Below are 16,646 nucleotides of genomic sequence, written 5' to 3'. Positions count from 1 at the left end.
TTCTCTCTGCTTATATTATAAGCTTCCATAATTTCTGCCCCTCCCGATGGCAATTATGGCTAGCATGAGATTTTTTAAAAAACATTCTTTCTTTCTAGCATCTTGGTAGTTCTAAAAAATAAAGAAGATGCATTTGTTTTATGACATGTGTACCAGCCATATAACCGAGTTCCCAAACCATTAAAAACGCAGAATGCAACGCAACGTTTAAAAACATGAATATCAATGAGAAATAAATCAAAACAGCTGAAACCAACACAAACTTAGCAACTAAAAAAAAAAAAAAGGTGAAGCACTAAAATGGACTTGCCCATTTTGCCTAAACCACCACAGCAGAAAGTTATATGAGTCTAGAATGTACGGGGCTGCCTTCCATCTCAGTAGAGCATGAGACTCTTAATCCCAATGGGTCATGGGTTTGAGCCCCACATAGGGCAGAAAATTCCCACATTTGCAGGGGGTTGGACTAGATGATCCTGTGTGATCCCTTCCAACTCTACAATTCTATGATTCTCTCTGCACTTACAAGAACATAAGGCTATAAGAGGAACTGTACTACATCAGCTCAAAGGCTCATCTCTTCCTGCATTCTGTACTCTCAGTGGTCAACCAGATGTCTATGGGAAGCCAGCAAGCAGCACATGAATTGCTGCACCTCCATGGACAGCTGTAAGCCCAAAATGACTCCTAGGCTGCACACCTGGTCCTTCAGAAGCACAGTTGCCCCTTTCAGGACTAGGGAGTCCCCCGCCCGCCCCTGTCCCCACAAAACAGTACATCTGTCTTGTCAGGGTTCCACCTCAATCTGTTAGCTGCCATCCATCTTCCAACAGAGGTTGTACTTAGCTTAGTGCAAGGGTAGCCAGTGTGCTTCCTTCCAGATGTTTTGGGCTAGAACTTTAACCACCCTTGACCATTGGCCGTGCTGGCTGGGCTAATGGGAATTGGAGTTCACAACATCCGACTACCTGTAACTTAGTAAGTTGTTAGACCTGCAGTTTATGTGTTTAAAGGCAATTATTTCATCAGCTGTAGTTATGAGTTAAATCAACAGCATTAAAGTGTGTTGTCATGTGCTTTAGCAGTAAATTGAGATAGCCCTTCTTTTAACTTTGTAAGGAATATGCCCGCTTAAAGGCCTGGTCAAAGTATCACACTCCAGGAAGCATCACTTCTGCTGTGATGCCAACCCAGTAAAGTAAAGGGTAAAGGGACTCCTGACCATTAGGTCCAGTCGTGGCCGACACTGGGGTTGCGGCGCTCATCTCGCTTTATTGGCCGAGGGAGCCGGCTTATAGCTTCTGGGTCATGTGGCCAGCATGACTAAGCCGCTTCTGGCAAACCAGGGCAGCGCATGGAAATGCCATTTACCTTCCCGCCAGAGCCGTACCTATTTATCTACTTGCACTTTGACGTGCTTTCGAACTGCTAGGTTGACAGGAGCAGGGACTAAGCAACGGGAGCTCACCCCATCGGGGGGATTCGAACCGCCAACCTTCTGATTGGCAAGTCCTAGGCTCTGTGGTTTAATCCACAGCGCCACCCGCGTCCCTTGCCAACCCAGTACTTGTTGCTAAAATCAGCTCATGCTTTGTTGGCACTATTTTATTTTATTAATTACGTGGAGGCTGAAATATATTTGCAACTGGCCAACAGTGTGCATATCACTGATGATCGTGCTGAAAGTATCCTGAGTGGCGCTGTCCCTTTCTAGGGATGGATTTAAAAGTTAGTAAGGGCTGGAGAAGAGTGAAAAGGAGTTTCTCCTTACTGTAAATGGTTCACGTCTTTGCTTTTTGTACTGTTGACGGTGATAATTGCTTTGTTGTAGCTCCAGCAGTGTATGTATTGTGTCTGCAGAAAGTAAGTCCTTGCTTTTATACTCTACTTTTAGATACTCTATATTTAAATCAAGATAGTGTTGGAGGGAAGTGGAAAGGGTAATAAACCAGCAAGAGAGGAGGAAGGAATTGGGAATGTAAGGGTAACTATAGTACCTATTGGAAGACTAATGGAGAGTTTGGTTTCGTACTAAGGAATTCTGCACTAGTGGCAATTGGAAACGTGGATCTTGCACGTGTCCAAAGTTCTTCATTGCACTTCACAAATTCTTTGGAAGATGAGAATATGGAGAGACAGCATGCCACAGTGTATCATTGGAGGCATGTCAAGTCATCAATGTGAGAGGACAGCATATCCCTCCAATTCTCAGTTATGAATGAAATGCTGGAAATTGTGTCTGACCTACATTGTGCCATATTTGTGCAGCTGCTGACTCGGCGATACAGAAAACGATGCACTTGCAGGATCAAACTTCAAAAATCTTCCCTTAGCCATAGGTCCACAGAACTGCAATTTGGGGATGATACTGTAATGATGGGTTGTAGATGCATTGCACTGTGATTTTAAAAAAGGTTAAAAACACATTTCTCTCTCTCTTGAAATTAAGACCAGAGTTCAATAGAGCATCAACTCAAATACAATGTTGTCAAGCCGGGTAATTTTAAAGTTATAGTTTAGTTAATTTTCTTAAGGTGTTTATTCCTAGCAAGTATGCAGGAAAATGCATATATTTCAAGTTGAATGTTTGTGGTGTATTGGCATCAGAATTTAGTATGGTGCACTTCAGCTTTGTTTAATAAATACAAATAAAGTAAACATGCTAAATTGGATCACTCTCTGGGGCACCAGAAAATGGTCTGATGTAAACTATCCTAAGCAAATTATCGTAATTTGCATGTGAATATGCACAACCTAGATTAATTTGCATAGGGAAATAATAAAATTCAAAATTTCCCAGAAAACCAGCTCTTGGTGAATTGTGGAGAGCATATTGTTTCTCAGTCACAGTTACGCTGTGTCCTGGATATCTGTGTTCTTTAGACACCTGTCATTTTTGTTGTCCTGGAAATAAATGGCACCAAAAGTAACCAGGAATGGGGAGAGCTGGAAATGCTTCCTGTTCACTGTGTGTGAGTTCCCAAGCATCCTGAATTCCTGGCAGTAGCGGCTGGTCCTTTAGGGCAAATGAGATGTTGCCCCATTGACCTCAATCCATCTCCACCTGCTTGCATTCCTACTTACAACCAATCAAGGGATGGCTCTGTCTGTCATTGCCTCTGGCGCCCCCTACTGTTGGTCTCCCTTCCATCTGCCCTACCAGTCCTAAAGGACACCAACCACCACTGATTCCTGAGCTCCTCATGAGGATAAATCTGCCACGTTGCTCTGCGAAGTCTGCACATCACTCTTGCCAGTACTTGAGGTCGAAAGCAGGAGTGGGGAACCTTTTGCAACCCAAGGCCTGCATTCTCTCCCTCCAGTGGTGAGACAAAAGTGATGTGCCACATAACTTTCACACAACAGGCTACGCTCCATCCATGCGAAAACCAGAGATTCCAACTACACATTGCACACTTCTCTCTACCATTCATTCAGACAAGCAAGAGGCTGAGCCACACATTCCAGATAGACTAGAGCAGTCGGGGAGAGCACCATTTGTAAGCCTTGAATCAACCTTGGAAGCTCAGGCCCAGGGTTAATTAATGGCTTCTCATCCAGGTTGCCTTTTGGTGCTAGTCCCAGTTGGTGGTCTGCAGGCCCCAGGGGGTCTGCGTAGCCCACCCAGGAGGTCCGTGGTACAGACCTGCCAACTGTCTGGGATGTTCCATTTTAGGGGGCCATGCTGTCATGTGGGTCACATGACTTGTGTGGAAGTATGACCAGGACACGGGTGGTGCTGTGGGTTAAAGCCTCAGCGCCTAGGGCTTGCCGATCGAAAGGTCGGCGGTTCGAATCCCCGCAGCGGGGTGCGCTCCTGTTGTTCGGTCCCAGCGCCTGCCAACCTAGCAGTTCGAAAGCACTCTCGGGTACAAGTAGATAAATAGGGACCGCTTACTAGCGGGAAGGTAAACGGTGTTTCCGTGTGCGGCTCTGGCTCGCCAGAGCAGCGATGTCACGCTGGCCACGTGACCCGGAAGTGTCTTCGGACAGTGCTGGCCCCCGGCCTCTTTGAGTGAGATGGGCGCACAACCCTAGAGTCTGTCAAGACTGGCCCGTACGGGCAGGGGTACCTTTACCTTTACCTTTATGACCAGGAAGATACACACCCCAGTTTTGTGCTGGGACATGTTGGGAGGTATGGTGGCACTATTCACTTAACAAAAACTATCATGGAGATATGGTAGTTTTCAGAAGTTGTCTTCTTCTTTGACGATCACTCGTAGCCAAGTAAGATTGTCTTCCATGAACATGATCTTCACAGTGAGTCTATAAGTGACTGTGGAGGCCAGTTCTGGATCCACACGTCTTTCCACAGTGGGGACATAGGTTTCCGGGAGGGGGTTGATCATGGTGAGGGTTTGCCAAGCGTGCCTTCCTCTGAGCGCGTTTCTCCCTTGCGTCCTGAGTTCAAGCGTCTTCAAAGCCCACGACACCTTTGGTAAAGGCTGTTCTCCAATTGGAGCGCTCACAGGCCAGTGTTTCCCAGTTTTCGGTGTTTATACTACATTTTTTTAGATTTCCCTTGAGAGAGTCTTTAAACATCTTTTGTTGACCACCAGCATTACGCTTTCCATTTTTAAGTTTGGAATAGAGTAGTTGCTTTGGAAGACAATAATCAGGCATCCAAACAACATGATCAGTCCAAAGAAGTTGATGTTGAAAAATCATTGCTTTGACACTGATGATCTTTGCTTCTTCCAGTACACTGACATTAGTTCGCTTGCTTTTGGAAAAACGGGATCTGCATTACTTAGCTAATTGGGAACCATTGACCTAAGCCTGCTTAGCTTCTTCAGTGGAAGAAACATCCTCTTCATGTCATTGTTTTCATGACTGGTCTTGTGCTTTGTGTTGCCCTTCGTATGTTATTTTAAAATAAAATAGTGCATTAGAAGTTGTGAGTTCTTGCAACTCATTCCAGGTTTATTTAGAGCTCAGCCTCGAATCCGTACGGTTGGAATCACTGAGGAAAAACTTCGCTGCTGTAAAATTGTTTTAACCATGTTTGATCTTGGAGCGATACTGCTGACCTATCGCAGAGTCCCGCTGCCCAGTTCGCTAGCAAAGTATGACTTGCTCAATTGAAGAATAAATATTTACTTTATTAAGCATGTAAAGGAAATGTCGGTTCACACCCTTCAAGCAGTAACTGAAAAATATACCAGGACACCAGACCCCGACCTCCTTTTGTGAGAAAAAGGTTATTTGGTATCTGAGAGAAGCTGATAAGTTGGGTTTGAATGTCAGGAATTTTATTTTGTTGTGCCTGAGATTGGATGGGGAGTGTAGAGGTCACAATCACACGATATATTTGAAGCACTATGATTCCACAGCTACGGTTTCCTCCAAAGACATCTGGGAGCTGCAGTTCATTCTGGGCACTGAGAATCACAGAACTGCAATTCTCAGAGTCTGGAGGAAGAGGAATAGATTGATAGAGCGCTCTGAGAATTGCAGCTCGGAACATAGGACCAAAGTGCTTCTCCCTTGTCCCAAAGGAGTCAGCTGTGTGGCTTCCAGATCTTCACATGACAGGTTATAGCATTGGAACAGCTGATTCAATAGCAACCAGAAGGTGTGGCCCTTGGGTCAGCTGACTCACTTGCCAGAGCAGCAAAGGTCCACTATGTCATCCAAGAGCCTGAAATGCCACACCAGGTTTCTGTTGGCATTCGAAACTTGGTTGCAACATCAAGATCTCAAAGAATAGTAGTTCACTTGATTCAAAGGCCAAGCCTATCTTAAGTCAGTTTCAAACCTCTAAAATCCACAGAAATGTGGCAAAACCTAAAAAAAGATAGGAGTGCCTTTTCCCGTAGATATGGCCAGATTCTGTCAACATTCCAGAATCTGCTGAGCTGATGAAAGCTTAGCTAGCGGTTTGGTCATAATTCTATTGCAACTTTGCTCACAGCTAAACCACTTGACCATCTTGCATCTGTGTACTGGGAAACACATCTTAACAAGGGACAGGCTTAGCTGCAAATTTATGTACCGAATGGCCCCGGACTATGTGCTAGCCTCTTTTTGTTTCATTGAGCAGTGAAAGCGAAATGTTGCAAATACTTGTTTTGTTTTTGAGGAGTGATGTTATTACCCTTCTGTTACTATCCATACCAGGTCACTCAACCATTGTCCTTTCTTTTAGCAGATCAAGATAATCAGGTAGCAGCAAAAACTGCAAAAAAAATTAGCAGGAGCAATTAGAATAAAATCTATTATTTGATTATTGATGTAAACCTCCAGAATATATTTTGCATAGTTAGTCAGTACATTTTATTTTATTTTATCATCAGTACATTTTTTTTATTTTTTTTTATTTTATTTTATTGCATTGCATTGCATTGCTATGGCTAGTGGCTGATGTAAATAAAGATTCTTCTGATTCTGTTTTGTCCTGTTAGTTGTGGAACTAAAGGTATGTTTCAGAGGGGACATGACTACAGAAGCATTGAGAGAGCCAGCATGGTGTAGTGGTTAAGAGCGGTGGACTCGTAATCTGGTGAACCGGGTTCGCGTCCCCGCTCCTCCACATGCAGCTGCTGGGTGACCTTGGGCCAGTCACACTTCTCTGAAGTCTCTCAGCCCCACTCACCAAACAGAGTGTTTGTTGTGGGGGAGGAAGGGAAAGGAGATTGTTAGCCGCTTTGAGACTCCTTCGGGTAGTAATAAAGCGGGATATCAAATCCAAACTCCTTCTCCTCCTCCTCCTCCTCCTCCTCCTCCTCTTCTTCTTCTATGCAGCACACTCTGCTTTTAATTACTCAATTAGGAATTAGGGCTACTCTGTTATATTCCAGGAAGGTTTGAGCTGTAATCTTGAAAGCCTCTACCAGAGATAAGGAACCTGTGGCCTTCCAGATGTTGCTGGATGGAGTACAACTCCTATCCTCCCTGACCATTGGCCATGCTAGCTGGAGAGGATGGGAGTTGGAGTTCAACAGCATCTGGAAGGGCACATGCTTCCAGTGTTAGAAATTAGCCAGGCGCATTTTGCAGCTGGTGCAGGTCCAATTGCAACCACGTGGCGATCTCTGCATGCCAGGTTGGCGACTGACATCTCCATCTGGCTGGTCCCTCCAGTTTTCTTAAAAACGAGGAAGCAGAAGAGCTTATTGATCACATCTTTTCCTCCAAGGAGCGCATAGTTCACCCAGCTCCTCAGTTAATCCTTACAGTGACCCAGCGAAACAGGTTAAGAAGCTGGGACTGGCCCAAGGTGAGCTTCATGACTGACTGGGGATGTGAACCCTGATCTCCCAGGTCCTAGTCTGACATTCTAACCACACTGGCTTCCTAGACTATACTTCTGCTGTGGGGCAGCTATATAAATGAAGTAGGCAAATAAATGTAGGAAAGCAAAATGTCACTTAGAGAAGGAGCTGAAATAACTTTCCTTGAAGGTTGAATTTATTTTGTTCTGGTTTGTATCATTGAAGGTTTTAAAGGTGTTGTAAACTGCTTTAAGATTTATTTATTTGAAATATAAAGCGATATAGAAATGGTATGAATAGTAATAATTATAAACACATTTGCAATAAAGGCGCCTAGATATACTGTTGTGGCAACCGTAACCTAGGTTTAAGGTGTGGTGCCATTTGGCGATTAGCTTATATATCATGCTCCCCACCCCTGCTGAAGGTTTGTTCTTAATTTTTTTGTGGGGGATCAGCAACTGGCATTGAGAGTTGGTGCCCTCCAGCTGCTGACCGAGGGATGAGGTAAAAACACCGGGAATCAAATCCTTGAATAAATCTCACTCTCTCTTTTACTGATCCTCCTTGCTGGGCTGTTCTGAAAGTGAACAAGAGATCAAGCTGCTTGTTAGGAGCTGCAGAACGTTTATGCTTCTTACCACTTTGCCCTGATATGTTGTTCTCTTCTCTCTCTCTCTTTCCCACCCCTGTGCCAAGTAGTCCATCTCCCAAGCAGACACCCAGAGGGTTAGCAGGGTGTGTTTTCGATGTGGTTTCCTTCTTCATCTGAGCCATCTCTGGCAAAATCAGTTTTCATCTGCAGTTTGGGGATTTCCTGGCAATTAGTTGTTGGATCAAAGGCTTGGCAATTTCGTTTCATTTAGGTACACCCTGTTGTTGTTAACCTTCAGGATATGCCCTGCCTATTGGCTGCTGTTGCTTAATTTTCTGTGTGTGCTTCCAAATAGTCAGGAAAACCAAATGGAGTTAATACTGGATCGGTGGTGAAAGCATTTATAGCACAAAGGGAAGGTATTTTGATGATGAGCAGTCCTTCGGGGGAAAATCAGCCGGGTCATAGTCCAAGCCGGCATAAAACAGTGAGTCAGAAGGGCAGGCGACAGCTATTTGGTTACAGCTGATTGGATCTGGCCAGCTGCCTGATTTCTTGGAAGTATTTGGGCCACATTGCATCTGAACATTTCCATGTGCAGTACAGATCCCTTGTGATGTAACTCTTCTCATTCTCCTCTGCATGGATGTGGTGATCCAGTGGTCCTGCGGATGTTGGGTACCAACTCACGTCAGCTCTAGCCAGCATCGTCAACAGCCAGGGATGATGGGATTTGGAGGACTGCAGGTTCCCTATCCCTACTTTAAACAGGGAATGGGCAGTTTAAGAGTCTATAAAGATGAAGCTGTCAATGTCGCAGCTATGAGCGCAAGAGCACTCTTGAGGACCTTTATCTGATGCCCACGAAACCTATGACCCCCACCTCTGGTTCCTTCATCTCAAGATGGGGAGAAAGGTTTTCCTTTTCCTCCCTTGGAAAGCACATAGAGCTGAAGGAGGAAGTTGGAAGAATGATACTTCAACCCACTTTCTGTTTCATCTCTATGTGCTTTACAAGGCTCTGGCCTGCGGTAGAATGAAAAGCAAGGTGACTGAGAGGACAGGTGGGAAAGCGGTGTGATATAGGAGACTGGGGAGAGCAAAACTGAATGTCCAAGGGGGACAACTTGAAGTGCCTCAGATGTCATAGGGTTGTGTGTGTGTGTGTGCTCACACGTGCAAATACATATGCACAATTGCCACATCAGTAAAACAGAAACAGATTTTTACTGTGCACTCCACTACAGCGAATCCAGTTGGTCCCAGGTATGCTGTTCATGCTTTCCAGTCCATAATCCTCTGGACCTGAGAAGTCAGGTGTTGCCGGAAAACTGGCCTCATACATTTTAGTAGAGGGGAGTAATTTATCTCCGAAGGAAGTCATCTAGTGGCCTCTAGTTTCCAATGATTCCTCACTGCCTGCTCACCTGCTCAAGGTGTTTTCCTTTCCCTTTGGCTTGAGTGCCTGATAATTACCTTCACCAGGAACACACTGCCCTGTGAAAGGTCATCTCCTATCACTAATAAATGGTTACGCAGTGTAGGAGGGAGGAGGTTGTGGCACTTCTGACAGCACCTGCCAGCTGCAAGGAGTCAAGGATACTGTCCCATTTCTGCAGAACAATTGTGAGCAGCTCTTAACCTTCAGACTTGCTCTCGCGGTCTACATTTGGTTGGGCTTGGGTGAAAGGGAGAGAGTGTTTTGAAGACCACCCTGCCCAATGTAGGTGTTCTGCTTGTGCCACCCAAGTTATAGCCCCAGACTGGAATAGCTCAGTCAGTAGAGCATTAGTCTCTTAGGTTAGTCTGAGAGATGGCAAAGTCTCCCAGTCAGCTTCAAGTCTGGGGAGGGGGGAATTTGAACCCAGATCTCCCAGGTCCTACACTACCATTACGGAATTTTTATTAATCTATGTTGAAATGTAGAGCGGTAGCTTTCTTTAATTACAAATGGTAACCGGTTTGATGCATGAACCACCAGCATCATCAAGGTTCATGTGATTAAAGGCAAACATCAGTCATCACAAATCACGGGTGGTTAGAAATTTGATAAAACCGCAGGGTTAAGCAGGTCAAAGAGCAGGTCATAGCCTCTGTTTATAAATACTTCAGGATACAGAGAGGGAAATCGTGACCTAAGCATCTTCTTTATGGGTGTTAAGTGATTGCTGTTTCAGGAAATGGCAATTTCCTGGATAAAATTTGATCAAATTATGTTTTGGCTGCGACTGCAAACAGGGAAACTGTGAGTGAAACAAAAGACTGTTTCTTAACACACACACACACTGTTTAAAATGTGAAATGGGAACCTAAATTAGAGAAAGCATCAAACATTCATGAATAGATTTGCTCATCTGAGGAATGTATAGAGCAGGCATAGGCAAACTCGGCCCTCCAGATGTTTTGGGACTACAACTCCCATCATCCCTGACCACTGGTCCTGTTAGCTAGGAATCATGGGAGTTGTAGTCACAAAACATCTGGAGGGCTGAGTTTGCCTATGCTTGGTATAGAGCAAGGTGGCACTAGGAGATGGGAGTTGTAGTCCTAAAGGTATGGAATGCACCAGGTTGGCAAAGGCTGATTTAGTGTGTGTTCTTGCCTAATCTCACTATATATTCAGGTTCAAAGCTCAGATAGTGTTGGAGTGAGACATAACCTGTGTAAGTAAAGGTAAAGGGACCCCTGAGCATTAGGTCCAGTCGTGGCTGACTCTGGGGTTGCAGCGTTCATCTCGCTTTATTGGCCGAGGGAGCCGGCGTACAGCTTCCGGGTCATGTGGCCAGAATGACTAAGCCGCTTCTCGCGAACCAGAGCAGCGCACGGAAACGCCGTTTACCTTCCTGCCAGAGTGGTACCTATTTATCTACTTGCACTTTGACGTGCTTTTGAACTGCTAGGTTGGCAGGAGCAGGGACCGAGCAACGGGAGCTCATCCCATTGTGGGGATTCGAACCACTGACCTTCTGATCGGCAAGTCCTAGGCTCTGTGGTTTAACTCACAGCGCCACCCGCGTCCCTGTGTACTGTCCTCTTAAAAATGTTTCTCTTGAACTAGGAGGAAACCCTGCTGTAGGCCTGCATTAACAACCTTATCAAGGAGCTACACACACACACACACACACACACACAGTGGTACCTCAGGTTAAGAACTTAATTTGTTCCAGAGGTCTCTTCATAACCTGAAACTGTTCTTAACCTGAAGCACCACTTTAGCTAATGGGGCCTCCTGCTGCTGCCGCGCCGCCGGAACCCGATTTCTGTTCTCATCCTGAAGCAAAGTTCTTAACCCGAGGTAATATTTCTGGGTTAGCAGAGTCTGTAACCTGAAGCATCTGTAACCTGAAGCGCCTGTAACCCAAGGTACCACTGTTATTCCTGTTGCATACACCATTTATTTACCAGCATTCCTGTTGAGGTTCAGCCAAGCACAGCCCTTCATTGTAACCTGCTTCCCCCATGCTGCATTTTCTAACCCTGGTTCTCTGTCATGTTTCCTCCTTGGCTTCATCCTCCAGGCCACAATCCTGTTCTCCAGTATGTGTGAATGTGTTTGTGTTCCTTCCAGAGACTGATCAGTTCAGAGTCTCCTTAAGGTTTCGTGAGCTCATTGGGTCTTGGCCCATGGGTGGAAGCAGAGCTAAAAGCTGATGTGTAGGCCTTTGCCAAATGGTTATATATATTTTCTGCAAATCAACCCTATAATTGAAGATGCTTTGAGGTGTGTGTGTCACCTACTAAGTGTCCGGAAACTGACAATGCAGAGAAACCTCAGGTTGCCCTATTAGTGCACAGACAGGAGGCATTGTCCTCATGCCTCTGTATGGGTGTAAAACAATCTGTGGTTTTGACATCTCAGCCTATTGTCAGCAGTGCGTGTTGAAAAGCTGTAAATACGTAAGGGAAAATTACCTCCTGTGTTTCCTTTGTGCATGGAAATTGGAATAGATGCTCCCTATTTTCTTTATGTGCTGCATAACTTGAACTGAGACAATGCTGCAGTTGTTTACGTGTGGTTTTTTTTAAAGAATGGAGACTTCAAGGATGGGGAGAAAAAAGAATATAGATATTTGGGTTGGATCCAGTTTTGGTGATGCTTAGAGTAGACCCAGTGAAATCAATTAGGCTTCTTGTGGATTTCAGTGGGCCTGCTCTAAGTATGACTTATTATGGGTTGTATCTAATGAAGTCCTAAAATCATGGAGTTGGATGGGACCACAAGGGTCATCTATTCCAACCCCATGCAATGCAGGAATCTTTTTCCCAACATCTTTTTGAACTCACGACCCTGAGATTAAAAGTCTCATGCTCTATCGACTGAGCTATCGCAGCTTATGTACGATAAAACAGAGAACGCCACAATGCAGAAAACACCATAACAGTGATATAAAACCTTGCCCTGCTTATCAAAGTACAGCAGACACCAGCTTCTTCTGTTTCTGTTATATTATCACATTTACAGCTGAGCCTGGCTCTGCAAATAGGAAATCGAGCTTACTGCCTTTAAAAAATCAGCCTGCCAAAGATTGTAAGATATATAGAGATATAGATACAGATTCATCCACATTTCAAATCCCAAATGTTTATTATTATTAGGCAGCGTCTTACATGGAAATAAAAGCAAATCTGGTTTCTAAGACAGGTAAGGGCTGAAGCCACAGTTCCACAGACAAAAATTGTTTTGGTAGGACTTCTGTGATGGATTTTTAGTACTGGGTTCTGGGTGACATAAGTGGCTGAGAGAACAGATTTCACAAGTAAGCGTAGGAGACAGTACCCGCTAATACGATTTCACTGTCTATAGCTCTGGATGTGGAAGCATTTAATGAATGATGGCTGCACGAGCAAAACACCAGACAGTGACGTGAGACAAAGAGTAAATTTGTGGAGGTGGCTTGGCTCAAATTGGGCTCCCTTCTGGAAAGTTGTTAGCCTGCCTTAAGTCACAGGATTTGCCCTATAGTCAGAGAAAAAGATGCAAAAAACACAGCATCCACTATTCCTTCCACAAGGGACACACTCATGGTTTCTTTGAATAAAGTATGTAGGATCTCTGACCCAAGGGATGCTGGACATATGTTCTCACATTACTTCCAACACGCAGCCTTGTCTCTTGATGTCAGCAGCAGCACCAACCATTCACGGCTTCCTTGCTAATCCCCGGCCAAATCCTGTAATGCCAAATTATCCTCTGCCAAATCCTGCAATGTCCCCATTTTTTTCAAAATTTAGATTGGGGGTGGGGAAACTGTTGCCCTCCAGATGTTGCTGGACAGCACCTTCCATGATCCCCGACTATTGGCTGTGCTGGCTGAGGCTCATGGGAGCTGGAGCCACATGCCCCTCAACACTACTTTAGATGATTCCCTACTGAGAAATTAGAAAGTCGTAGAATTACAGAATTGTAGAGTTGGAAGGGTCTGCTGGGGTCATCTGGTCCAACCTCCTGCAATGCAGGCATTTCAGCTAAACCAGCCATGATAGATGGCCATCCAACCTCTGCTTAAAATCCCCTAAGGAAGGAGAGTCCACAATCTCCTGTGGGAGTCCATTTCACTGTCGAACAGCTCTTACTGTCAGAAGAGCTGGAGAAAACAAGCTTCTTCCATCTTCCATGTGACAACCCTTGAGATATTTGAAGGTGAGATATTTTACTTTCTTGGGCTCCATGATCACTGCAGATGGTGGCAACAGTCACGAAATTAAAAGACGCCTGCTCCTTGGGAGAAAAGCAATGACAAACCTAGACAGCATCTTAAAAAGCTGAGACATCACCTTGCCAACAAAGGTCTGTATAGTTAAAGCTACTGTTTTCCCAGTTTTGATGTATGGAAGTGAGAGCTGGACCATAAAGAAGGCTGATGGCCGAAGAATTGATGCTTTTGAATTATGGTGCTGGAGGAGACTCTTGAGAGTCCCATGGACTGCAAGAAGATCAAACCTATCCATTCTGAAGGAAATCAGCCCTGAGTGCTCACTGGAAGGACAGATCCTGAAGCTGAGGCTCTAATACACTTCATGAGAAGAGAAGACTCCCTGGAAAAGACCCTGATGTTGGGAAAATTGAGGGCACAAAGAGAAGGGGACGACAGAGGACGAGATAGTTGGACAGTGTTCTCGAAGCTACCAGCAAGAGTTTGACCAAACTGTGGGAGGCAGTGGAAGACAGGAGTGCCTGGCGTGCTCTGGTGCATGGGGTCACAAGAGTCGGATGACTAAACAACAACATCATATCTCCTCTCAGTCTCCTCTTTTCCAGGTTGAACCTACCCAGTTCCTTCAACCGTTCTTCATAAGGCTTGGTTGGAGCTTGGCTTGGCTGCCAGTGGTGGCTCGGCTGAGGGCACTTTCTCCATTTTGCAGTTCTTTCAGAATGGTCCCCAAGAAACGTGTTTGAAAACGAAGACCTTTTAAACTCCAAATGACAGTCACATTCCAGGCCCTCTTTACAGTGGTTTGTTATTGCTTTCAGCTGCCCAGCGGTGAATTCAAGGCAAAGTCCACCATAAATGACAGATGTCACCTTCTGTAATTAAAATTCCTTCCCTTGTATGGTACCCCAGTCTTGAGGTTTACACCCTTCTCTAATCTGTGCACATTGTGTGCAGCTAAGACATTTTATGTGTCCGAAAGTTCCTTTCTCTACAATCCGGTGATTCTATGGTTATCTACCAGCCACATCTTCAAGGACGCTTAACAGCTTTATGTAGGAGACCTGTAAAGTTGTCTGGGGTCAGAGTGCCAATATGCAATTTCCATGTTTGCATAATGGAGAGGAGAACAGAGGAAGCCAAAATTAAATGTGGGGAACCTTGACAGCTACAGTTCGGTTCATCTTCTGCTTTGCCTCCCTGGCCTGACATTCCCCTCCCTGTTTGCACTTGCATCTACTGCCAAAATGACCGTGCTGCTCCCTGTTGTGGTACCAGTCACGGTGCCGTCTCCCCCAGGCAGCGAGTACTAAGAGGTGTGATAGAACAAACTCAAACAGACAATGATCTGCAGGAGGCACATGTGGCCAGCCTTTATGCATTGCCTCCTGCCTGGGCATGGCTCACAGCCAATTCCCAGCCAGGTGGCAAGGTATTGCCCCTCCAGTGGGGCCTCTGATTGGCCCATTTTATCTTGGTTTGGTTTTTTGTGTGGGAATCCTGCTCTGTATTTTTTCCGCCCAGGGAATTCCCTTAACAGCCAGTCAACATATGGCTTCTGCTGCTGGGGGCGGCGGATGGGGCGAAGGGCTGCCCACAGCTGCACTGGTTGCTAGTTTGTTTCTGAGCCTAACTCAAGGTGCTCAGAGGCAGCCCATAAGTTGTGGAACTCCCTTCTCACATAGATGTGGATTTATGTGGAAATTGTTTTCCATCTGGTTGTGTACTTTTTGATGTGCTTTATTTATTGTTTACAACTTTTGTTGTGTTCGTAATTATGTAAATCTTATCATGTCGTATGTTGCCTTGAGCACTGTTTTAACTAGGCAGCATACAAATAAATGATGATGATGGTGGTGATGGTGATGAGATGTGTCTGGCGTCTTCATTATATGCCGAAGACACACCTCTTTAACCATGCTTTTGACTCCTGAGTTGTATATTTTTAGGACCCACCTGATTTATGTGACTGTAAAAGGTAAAGGTAAAGGTCCAGTCGTGACTGACTCTGGGGTTGTGGCGCTCATCTCGCTTTATTGGCTGAGGGAGCCCGCGTACAGCTTCCGGGTCATGTGGCCAGCATGACTAAGCCGCTTCTGGCGAAACAAAAGCAGCGCACGGAAACGCTGTTTACCTTCCCGCCAGAGCGGTGCCTATTTATCTACTTGCACTTTGACGTGCTTTTGAACTGCTAGGTTGGCAGGAGCAGGGACCGAGCAACGGGAGCTCACCCCGTTGCGGTGATTCGAGCCACCGACCTTCTGATCAGCAAGTCCTAGGCTCTGTGGTTTAACTCACAGCGCCACCCGCGTCCCTATGTGATTGTAAGCTGTTTAAAACTTTTTGTAATAGTGTGTTTCCAGTGCTGTAAGCCATCCTGGGACTTTAGGGTGAAGGACTGGTTAAAAAATCATCATCATCATCATTCAGCCATGTAGCTTTTCAGTGGCTTTCAGTCTGTGCCCAGACCAGGCTCCTTATCCTTCAAGCAAAAGTGATCCTCCAGCTTTTGTTGGACTCCAACTCGCATGGTGTCCTAATTGTGTTAATACGGGGGGTGTCAGTTGGAAGTAAATCATTTTTTTTGTTAGGGGGGATTTGAAGAACACTCACACATGGTTTTCCCACCAGCAAACACAACCAGTAATAATGACCACGGCTCGCTCGAAATGCCGTCACGTGCCTGGTTCCGACCTGCCGGTTGTTTTCAGGTGTAGTAAAAGCTTGGGGAAGATAATTTGTTTTCAGTTTGTGCTGTGCTGAGTGGAATGTTTGCAGGGTGTAGCTCATCTTTTATTTCTGCGAAATAACTTGTCTTTTTGGCTGTGCTGTAACTCACCTTTTAATGAGTCATATTTCCCCCCTCTCCCCGAAGCTTGACATTTAAATTAAGCTTAGGCTGAGAAGTCCTGTGCTCGCTTCCGATGTCATAATGACATATGTTCAACTGGTAGTGTTTTTAAACAGCCACCACATTTGTAATATTTTTTATTTCCAAAGAGTTGGGATTGCTCATAAGTGGAATGTGTACGGTTCTGGCCGTGCTTGAGGATCAGCAACGCAAATATCATGAGCTGGGTTTTTTTTTTTTTTTTTTTTTGGCAGTGAAATTGCTGCAGAAACTTTGTGATGTTGAACACTGATAGGACAAGCAATTGGAATGCTTTAGGGCTGCAAACGGAT

At 45.1% G+C, this 16,646-nt stretch overlaps 1 protein-coding gene across 8 annotated transcripts in view; it reads left to right on the top strand.

Moving 5' to 3' along the window:
* EPS8 (EGFR pathway substrate 8, signaling adaptor) overlaps positions 1-16,646 on the top strand; it is a 148,898-nt gene that overhangs the window by 43,602 nt on the left and 88,650 nt on the right. The window lies entirely within an intron of this gene.

This window comes from Podarcis tiliguerta (assembly GCF_965153285.1).
Source record: "Podarcis tiliguerta genome assembly, chromosome: 10".
NCBI lineage: Eukaryota > Metazoa > Chordata > Lepidosauria > Squamata > Lacertidae > Podarcis > Podarcis tiliguerta.
The sequence above is the reverse complement of the archived record's forward strand: the minus strand, read 5'-3'. Positions and strand labels throughout refer to the sequence as shown.